Genomic DNA, 10,250 nt, shown 5'->3' on the forward strand with positions numbered 1-10,250 from the left:
TGCAACCCGCGATAGATGGCTCACGAGTCGCGTTTCCGAGTAATTAAACTCACTACACGCTGTCAATAATAAACCGAGGTCACCTTGAAACGAAAAAAAACATGCATAATATCATACACGAGCAGTGAAAGAGTCATATTCATACATAGTTTCATACGAAAACCAGTAAATAACTTTAATTAACCTTGCGCAATGTCCACATTTGTTGAAAAACAACAAAGAAATTCAACTTTTCACGACCACGACACATTTTAATGACGTATTGTGTTAATCTAATAAATTCAAGTATTACGCAATCGTATTTTGACAAGATTTAGTTATTATTACTAATTACTTACGCAAAATTCGCATTGTGTTATTATTAACAAAGATTTTTGCTTACATCATTATTTGTGATAAGATACCATTCCAAAAACACAGGTTATCACGATATTGGTTGATAAAATCGTAAAAACTTTAGCTGTATGTGCGATTAAACTCCGAATTTTATATGAGAGAGCAATGACAGCTATTTTTAGTTTGTCGCTGTCAAAAAACTATCATAAAAATACTTTAATACCTACCTCGAAAATTGTAACATTTATTTGTCAAGTAAAATGGTATAAAAAATAAAAGAACAATTAAAATAAGTACTTTAATTTACAACATTTTTGAGTCTGTCCAAATACAGCTATTTTTAGTTTGTCGCTGTCAAAAAACTATCATAAAAATACTTTAATACCTACCTCGAAAATTGTATCTAACATTTATTTGTCAAGTAAAATGGTATAAAAAGAGAACAATTAAAATAAGTACTTTATTTTACAACATTTTTGAGTCTGTCCAAATACTTGTTCACAATTCTGGATTATTTCCGATTAGAAGTTATTTTTACACGATTTTTTAACATCTCAACATAGATGATGAAAAATATGGAAGTCTGAGAATTAATATGGCTTCGTGTGTAAAGTGATCATTAAACCAAGCCTATATGACGGTCGTAAGCCCTGTGAATGCCAAGACTTCCGTATTTTTCTTCATCTATGTTGAGATGTCTAAAAATAATGGAAGTACTTCATTACCTACTTTGAAAATTGTTTATTTTATTTGTGAAGTAAAATGGTATTAATAATGTAAGAGAACAATAAGAAAAGAAAAAATACCAACATTAAAATTTGTTTTATTTTTGTAAGTAAAAATTAATAAATAACATGAGAGAACCATAAAAATTATTACATTAATGCCTATTTTCAAAGTTGTTGCATTCTTTACTGATTTTACCATTCCAACATCTATCATACATCGTTTTCGCTATCATGCATCGTCGCTCATTTGAATGAGAGATCGCATTTCGACTCAATTCAGTCTATGTACTTTCATCCTTCTTCTGCTAACTCCATATTTTATTTACTTACATTAGGGTTGGTACCAGTACTCTACAGTTAAAGTTACTACAATTTAATGTGAGTCTGGAGTGAAAATATCTAGATAATAACGCTAGCTTTTAATTCTAATAAAAATATGTGTCAATTTTATAACGTTTTATCAAATATTTGGTTAAAATACTTAAACATTTTATAATTAAAATGTAACTTTGTTTTCAAATCGCTATAAATACTTTTAATATTTATTTAAATATTTAAAGTGATTTTAAAACAAAGTTACATTTTAATTATAAAATGGAAAATCACAAAATTAGTGCTTCAAATATAAATTATATAGGTACTTTAATATTTGTTTAACGATTAATTTTAAGTAACAAAAAAACACATCTAACGCCATACGTTGTTTTATTAATTTTCTCAATTTATAATTTTTCCATATTATATTGGTAAAAAATCGAAAAAAGATCAATTGAAAGTGATACTGATGATCATATACAACTCTCAAAACAATGATTGTTGTTAAAACATTAAAAAAACACCTCTTACGAAACGTATAAACGTTTTGTTTATATAAAAATAAACCATTTGTTTAATACTAATTTTGAGATTATTGATGTAAAGACAGTGGTTTTATACGAGTGTTTTATTTTTATATTGTTTTTTTTTACATCTCATCAAAGATGAAGAAGAATATGGAAGTCTGGGCATTTACGGGGCTGACGACCGTCATAGGCTGGTTTAAGTGATCACTTTACACACGTGTAACATTCACCAATTCTACCCATTATTGACAACCACACTACTCAAATTCTTGGAAGTTCTATATATATGAACCAATTTAAAAACCTTGTTCTTGAATCACTAGAACTTCACTAGAGACACCTATTGGTGAGGATGTAAAGAAGCTTTTTACTAAGCAGAAACTCTTATATTAGTATGTGAAGTCCGAATCCTGGATTATAATCACACACATGAGAAACGCCAGAAAATAACATTTTCATTTTTATTATTAAGCTTATAATTTTATTTTTATATTGAAATCATCATGTTATTCCATAATGTTATGCCAAATCAATACATTAAATAAGTTTTTTATCAAACCAGATGGAGGCATTTAGTAGTTGAAGGTGTGGTATCCTATTTTTAGATGTTATAGACCTTTAATACTAAATAATGATATCTTATTGCAACTAAATGATGAAATCGTGACTCAGTATCCGCTGAACGAAATATATTAGGTACACATGCGCCGACATGCGCCGAAATTTCATCGGCGAAAAAATACAAACAACGCATTCCTTTGTGTAAACTGAAACGCATAGTTGTTCAAAACAAACGAATGCAATTAATAACATACGTTAAATTTCCAATAATATGTGATGTCACTGAATATACGTATCTTGTATTTGAAAAGAATTATTAATTTTGAGGTATGGTAATATATAGGTATTAGGTATAATTAAGAAAGGTGTGTTGAGATGGTTTGGACATGTGGAGCGTATGAGTGAAGAAAGAACGGTTAAACAAATTTATGAAGCGAATGTAGTTGGAAAAAGAAGCAGAGGACGACCGAGGAAAACTTGGCACAATCAGGTATGTCAAATACTTGAAAGCGGCCGGGTCAGGAGTCGTAATAATCGTCGGGTATGTATGAGGAGATGCATGAATGTAGAAGAGGCAAAGAATGTTTGCAAAGACCGAGTGGTTTGGCGTTCGATTCTCTCTGCCTACCCTTGCGGGGAAGCGGCGTGATGGTTAGTTAGTTAGTTAGTTAGTAATATATAGGTATGGTAATATATATCCGCCTCCGTAGTGTAATGGTCATCATGCTCGGCTACCGTTCTAGAGGTCCCGGGTTCGATTCCCAGGGAGGGTTAATAAATATAAGTGATTTTTTTCACTCTAATATTTATTCAATGTTACACTGGACTGGTACCTGAAGTGGAGGGCTGATCACCTTTCCTCCATGTGTAATCGATCGAGATAACACTGCGTTTATATGAAGCAGTGCCCTATGCACATTGGGGTGCGGTAAGGGTTTTTATTTATTTTATAATAAAACCCTATCGTTGTTAGTCATCGTTTACTTTGTGTAATACCACTCAAAAGTGAAATACATACCATTTTCTTAATATACTTTGTGTAATACCATTTTTAAGTGCTTTTAGAAAAATGAATGATAAGGAGAGGTACATTAACAGTTAAATTATTTCTCCATAGTTTTTAAAAGATAAATTACTTATAAAAACATGGAAATTCACAATTGGCTTTTTTCTATGTTTTTTACTAATTTTTCTCCTACATGCAAATTCAGCCTATAAACCTTTTTTTTACTATAATTATGGCATACATTTCAAACCGTAAATACTAGCCACTTAAACAAATATCTGACCCCGTAATATAATGGTTAGCTTGTTTAGCCCCGGGTTCGATTCCCAGGAGGGAAATCAAAATGAATATTAGTAAATTTTCCCTACAATATTTTTAAAATACTTAAACCTGGGACTGGTATCTGAAGCACAGGATTGATTATCTTTCGTTCATGAAGATAAAACTCCGTCAATACGATGCAGTCCCCTATGTAGCATAGGGTGCATATAAGGGCAAGATGGTTCCTTTATATAATAATGGATAATCAACCTTTCAGTCTGTAATACCTACGTGAATTTTTTTTATGTTGTGAAAACAAACGGTTCAAAAAAATAAAGGGAAATTATCACAAAAACAACCATCTGTGATTTATTACATATTCCGTGGAAAAAAATGCCCTTCTACAGCTTTTAGCACAGGGAAAGGTAGAGGAAAGGCCGACGGGGCTTATCATGGTTCAAAAATCTTCGACAGTGGTTTGGAATACCGGATGCAGCAACCCTTATCAGGATGTCCAGGATCGTGTGGAGTTTAAGGAGATGGGCACCAACCTCCGATAGATAGGAGTGGCACGAGAAGAAGAGGAAGAAGAAGAAAATCAATAATTTGAATTATCAAATTGACAGCTTTCATTTTCATAAATAATAAAATAAGGCTACAAAGACTACTTTGAATTTAATAAAATCCGGGTATGTAATTTCAGCCCTTATGGCGATCTTTAGGGGTAGATCATTAATCGTCAAGTGACGAAGGTAAAACTGAAATAGCTGTTAAAATAAATAGACCATTTAACAAAAATATTTTTGTTGTTGCTTAATTTAAGACGGTAAGCATTATATTAATTATCAAGAATTTCTAAAATTTCCTAGTGTAAGGCGCATATAACTGCGAAACGTCGCGAGTTCTATTCCTGCCAATTCCAAAATCAATCCAAGAAATGTTTTTTACGAATAATCTAAGCGCTTGTGATTGTGTTCAACAATTCTTATATATTGTATACAAAAAAAAATATTTTAAAGATATCATATATATATATATATATATATATATATATATATATATATATATATATATATATATATATATATATATATATATATATATATATATAATATATATATATATATATATATCTATATATATATATATATATATATATATATATATATATGTATATATATATATATATATATATATATAATATATATATATATATATATATATATATATATATTTATATATATATATATATATATATATATATATATATATATATATATATATATATATATATATATATATATATATATATATATATATATATATATATATATATATATATATATATGTATATATATATATATATATATAGATATATATATATATATAGATATATATATATATATATATATATATATATATATATATATATATATATATATATATATATATATATATATATATATATATATATATATATATATATATATATATATATATATATATATAAATATATATATATATATATATATATATATATATATATATATATATATATATATATATATATTCATATTACTATTTTTGTTTTCATGGACATAACACAATTTTACATATGAAATGTTTTAAAAAACATTAGTTTTAATTTTTTTTAATACATGTGTACATTTTAAAGAATCTTATATATATATATATATATATATATATATATATATATATATATATATATATATATATATATATATATATATATATATATATATATATATATATATATATATATATATATATATATATATATATATATATATATATATATATATATATTTATATATATATATATATATATATATATATATGCGGTGCTACCAAATGAACGTGTATTAGTAATCAAACTAGATTTTAATAATAATAATTAATAATTAATAATTATTTTGGGTGATACGGAATTGTAATAACGCAGTGTGTATTTCATAAAGTTATAAGCATATTATTAACTTATTATGTCTCCCTAATAAGCTTACTTTGTTCACAACAACATGGGTGTGTCCAAATCGTTGTTCACGAATCTGGGTCTTTCTTCAAATCTTTAGATTTTCAGATTTACATATATATATATATATATATATATATATATATATATATATATATATATATATATATATATATGCATATATATTTTAAGTGGTAATCTTCTTCATTCTCAGTGCCTTCGTTGACGTCATCTATTTATTATTAAATACATTCCTTTCGTCGTTACCGATATCACTAGTCTGATGATGTCTTGATTAACAATTTTTGTCTCTTCTACATTCACGTGTCTCCTAGTTCAAACTCGTATATTACATTGTTATATGAGTTGATGTGTATTACGAAGAATGGAACTGTGGATTCAGGGCAAAGTCTGTTACACTCCCATAAAAGGTATAGCCCAGCTTTGATCTGAATCATGTCGCAAAATGATATCATTCAATGCATCATCGAATAAATTCATTATGATGACAAATTTAATGAACAATTATATAACGTACCCGGCCTATGTTGACGTGTCTCAGTCTGGTAAAATGGAAAAGAAAGAAAATATAAAGCATTCGTTTCGAATACTAACATATACAAACATACTAAATATTTTGTACTAATCTATTAAATATTTTGTACTAATCTTTATGTTTCTGTGGTTATCTATAATTAGCTTGTTTAATGTATATCTTTTAATGTTTTCTTTTACATATGATGCTGTTGTTAACCCAAATAAAACAAATAAAAAAAGAATATGTAATACACGTTTCAATAATATTTTTAAAAATATGTATAAAATAAAATATAAAAATATATACGAAACAACAATACAATAAAACTACCTTTATCTGTCCTATTACGAGATAAAGGGTGAGAAATACGGGCTGATTCATCGCAATTCATTTAAATTCTTTAAATCTTTATATAGAAGGGTAGTTTTGTGATCTACTCGAACAACTTATCTTATTTCGGAATGACGAAGCTCAATTTTTATTAAATTAATTTGTTTGATAATTTATAAACACAAAACGGTTGTATACAGTATTTTATGTTTAGTACGTATTGAGGAAAAATGGGGATGAAATAATAGATATTATATTTTTTACGTTAAATTTTGTGTATTGAAGCGATGGAACATTTTGAAACTCGTTAATTAATTTACAAAAAAACTTTATTCAAGATAAAATGTACAAAGAAATATACAAATAACAAATACCTTCACATAATCTTCCTAAGTGTCGGGTTGTGGTCCCGTGGTTAGTGTCATTGGACTCAACAGATCTTTTTAGGTAAAATCTGACATTTTTTCTCCATTTGAAAAATATGAAGTATATTTAAAAAATACTTAAACAATACCTTTTCTTCAAAATGCAAAAACAACACTTTCTGTCCTATAGCGGGTTAATATTAAGTTTAAAATATGCCGCTTTTGCAGGAATATAGTGCATTTTCTGGGCATTCCGAAAACATGCACAACTGACAATTGACGATTTTTTATATATGTTGTTGTTGAAAGGAGTGAGAGATGTGTTTCGATATTTGGAAAGCATCGAAATACGCGTCACCATAGATTTGATGAAATAGTGGTATTTAATAAGTGAAGCTTAAAAAAATAGGAAGGTATTATATTATTTTTTTAGAATTTATTTTTACTTTAGTTTTGACATATGTGTTTCGTAGATACCTAAAGTTTAGATTTTGTTAAATGTTAACCTTATTTACTATTTTTGTTATCTGTTCTTTTTTTCCATAAATATTGCTTCAAAATTTAAATAGGATTACCACAGACAATAACGTTTTTTAGGTACTATGGTTATTCCATACTTTAATTCCAATTAATTTTATTTCCATATTTTACCTTTATAATCGATACCTACGTTATCGATGAAACAAAGATCATTAATTAGCACTGATGTATATTAAAATATTTGATACTCAACGAAAATCCCAAATTACAATACAGTTTTTACTTTAGTTATAAAACAAAAAACTTATTTTTAAATTAAGTTTTACTTGGTATTTTCCACTATTTCTTAAAATATATTGTGACACGTTTATCGATGCATTCCACATCATAACCAAGTAAAACTTAAATTAAAAATAAATAGATATTAATTACCACAAAGTAACTCCCGAATCAATTCATGAAAAAACTTATTATTCAATCAAAATTTTCGAAAAAAATCTGCCTATTTAAAAAACAAATCTGTACAGAATTATTTTACCCTCCCCTCACTAGAGTACATATTTCATCACTAACAATTCTTACGTCACTTTTTTTTTCTTACCCCTACAGGTCCATAGGGCACAGCTTTGCAACTATGTGGTATTAACTTCATTGTTTATATGAAAGCAGGTAACCAATCCAACGCCCCAAGTAGGTCTAAGAGTGATATTTATTTTACAGATGGCGTAGGACTTGATGAAATAGCTCACGTTCAAGACATATTTTAAAAATTACAAGTGTAATGGAAGATGAAAAGTAGGTTTTTTTTTATTTAGAAGAGGTTTAGGAAAATACAGTAAAACCTCAATAAAACGAGTAAAAGGGTTTTGAAAAAAATCGGTACATCAAGTGATTTGTTATATTGAGATTGCGATGGCTGCTTCCTATTACTTATAGTGATGTTACCTTATTTGTTGATCTGTATAAAACGAATTCTTTGGAATTCAACCTCGTTATAATTATTAATATGTGTGTAATATGTGAAATGTAAAACAGTAAACATTCCGTAATTTAAATATGTATTGTACATACTAACAGAATGTACACAATTTTCTTTTACGTATATTACTACTGTTTACATCACTTACATTTTGAAATAAGAAAAGCATAAAAATATTTAGCTTCCTCAATTTTTTTATTTAAGTTTTACTTAGTAAATACCATTTTTTCTAATTTTTCATGACGTGTTTAGATGCATTTTGCATCATTTCATACAAACAATGCGGAATACAATGAAACATGTGTCACAATAGAGTGGAATAGTGGTATTTACCAAGTAAACTTAAGTTAAAAGTGGGTAGATATTACCACAAAGTGACTACCGAATCAATTAATAACGTTCTTACTTTCTTGACATCGTGGTTTGTTTATATGCTAAATTCTTTAAGCGAAGGTAAAGAATGCTATGCCAAGAACAAGGGAATTAAAAAAAAATCATTACTTTGGCGAACTCGTTACATCGAGTTTCCACTGTATCAGAAATGCTTATGACACTCGGGATTGCATATTCTAACACGTACACGTGTGTAAAGTTGGATAAGCTACTGCTGATAATTATGAGGGAGTCATGAATTTATTTATCAATACGTTTTCTTTGTGCTTTCATAGATTCATCATTAAGTATGTATTGTAGAATATTCAGAACGTCATAGTTTACGCTTAGCCTGAGGTGCATAATTTAGCAGCAGGTTTAATGCGTCTTAAAATATATTTAAATTATAGTACTTTCAATAATGCATCACGAAATGTATTTTTACAAGTTGTTAAGAAATTTTTAGAATATTTTTTAAAATTATTTACTTCCACTTACTTCCATTTATGTACATTGAGTAATATTTTACTGTTATCTCTTTAATTGAATAAGCAATATATTTTTTTAAATTTCTATGATTTATATTTATATCCCATACCTGCTGAGAATTCCATTACAATAATCAAAACACATATCCGTTTAAACTCGTTTCTAGGACGTTATAATACCATTTCATTTTTAATACGTTATACATTAAATAATTTTGCAAACATAATTTTTCTCATACGGTAATCTAATTTTGGTTTCTTTTTTATTTCCTACATAATTACAAACTGCATTATAATGTGTCCTCACCGAGTTTTCCCGTGCCTAGTGGACATTTTACAACATTTATTTATAGAACTATAAGGATGAAAATTGTTTATGATATGCAATCTTCATATTTATATTTGTGTTTTTATGGACTTACTTACTTATCACAATTTTACATATTAAATGTTTGGAAAAATATTTATTTTAAATTATTTTTTTTATAAATACATATGTACATTTTAAAGAATCTTTTTTTTTAATTAAAATTTACCGCTCAACTCATTTTTTCAATCGTAAGGAAAATGTTTCTTTGATATAATTTATGACGGGGGTTGGGCACTTTAAATGGAAATTGTGACACTTAAAAAAAGGTCAACATATCAGTGTTACTTCATGCATAAAGTACCAATATTAATATATTAGCGGGTAAAGAAAATTATTTACAAATCTAAATTGTAAAGGCGGTGCTACCAAATGAACGTGTATTTGTAATCTAAACTAGATTTTAATAATTATTTTGGGTGATACGGAATTTTAATAACGCAGTGTGTATTTCATGTAGTTATAAGCATATTATTAACTTATTATGTTTCCCTAATAAGCATCTTTGTTCACAATAATATTGTAACATATTGTAACATATATTGGGTGTGTCTGGATATATATATATATATATATATATATATATATATATATATATATATAT

Source organism: Brachycentrus maculatus, unplaced genomic scaffold (genome assembly GCF_059751285.1).
Source record: "Brachycentrus maculatus isolate JH-2025_06_01 unplaced genomic scaffold, ASM5975128v1 h1tg000007l, whole genome shotgun sequence".
Lineage (NCBI taxonomy): Eukaryota > Metazoa > Arthropoda > Insecta > Trichoptera > Brachycentridae > Brachycentrus > Brachycentrus maculatus.